Source organism: Lolium rigidum, chromosome 1 (genome assembly GCF_022539505.1).
Source record: "Lolium rigidum isolate FL_2022 chromosome 1, APGP_CSIRO_Lrig_0.1, whole genome shotgun sequence".
Lineage (NCBI taxonomy): Eukaryota > Viridiplantae > Streptophyta > Magnoliopsida > Poales > Poaceae > Lolium > Lolium rigidum.
This window is the reverse complement of record NC_061508.1, coordinates 6,736,565-6,737,434: the sequence shown is the minus strand read 5'-3', so window position 1 is coordinate 6,737,434 and position 870 is coordinate 6,736,565.

Sequence of the window (870 nt, the reverse complement as noted above, 5' to 3'; positions counted from 1 at the left end):
GCAGTTCAGCCATTAATCTTATATTCTCATTAATTCTAACTTGGATGGCATTTGCTGTAGTAGTAGTCTTATTATCAATATCATTATTAGGCATAACTTTCAATTTTAAAAGATTAACATCGGAGGCAAGTCTATCAACTCTAGAAGCAATAGTATCAATTTTATCAAGCTTTTCCTCAACAGTATTTGTTAAAAGCAGCTTTGTGTACTAATAAATTCTTTAAGCATGGCTTCAAGACCAGGGGGTACACTTCTATTATTATTGTAAGAATTCCCATAAGAATTACCATAACCATTACCATTAGCAGTATGATATGGCCTATAGTTATTACCGTAGTTGTTCCTATAAGCATTGTTGTTGAAATTATTGTTTTTAATGAAATTCACATCAACAATTTCTTCTTGAGCAACCAATGAGGCTAAAGGAACATTATTTGGATCAACATTAGATCTACCATTCACAAGCATAGACATAATCACATCAATCTTATCACTCAAGGAAGAGGTTTCTTCAACGAATTTACCTTCTTACCTTGTGGAGCTCTTTCCGTGTGCCATTCGAGTAATTTATCATCATATCATCAAGAAGTTTTGTAGCCGCCCCAATGTGATGGACATAAAGGTACATCCAGCAGCTGAATCCAATAAATTCCGCGAAGAAAAATTTAGTCCTCGCATAGAAGGTTTGGATGATCATCCAAGTAGTCGATCCATGGGTTGGGCAATTCTTTACCAAAGTTTTCATTCTCTCCCATGCTTGAGCAACATGTTCAGTATCTAATTGCTTAAAATTCATTATGCTACTTCTCAAAGATATAATTTTAGCGGGAGGATAATATCTACCAATAAAAGCATCCTTGCATTTAGTCC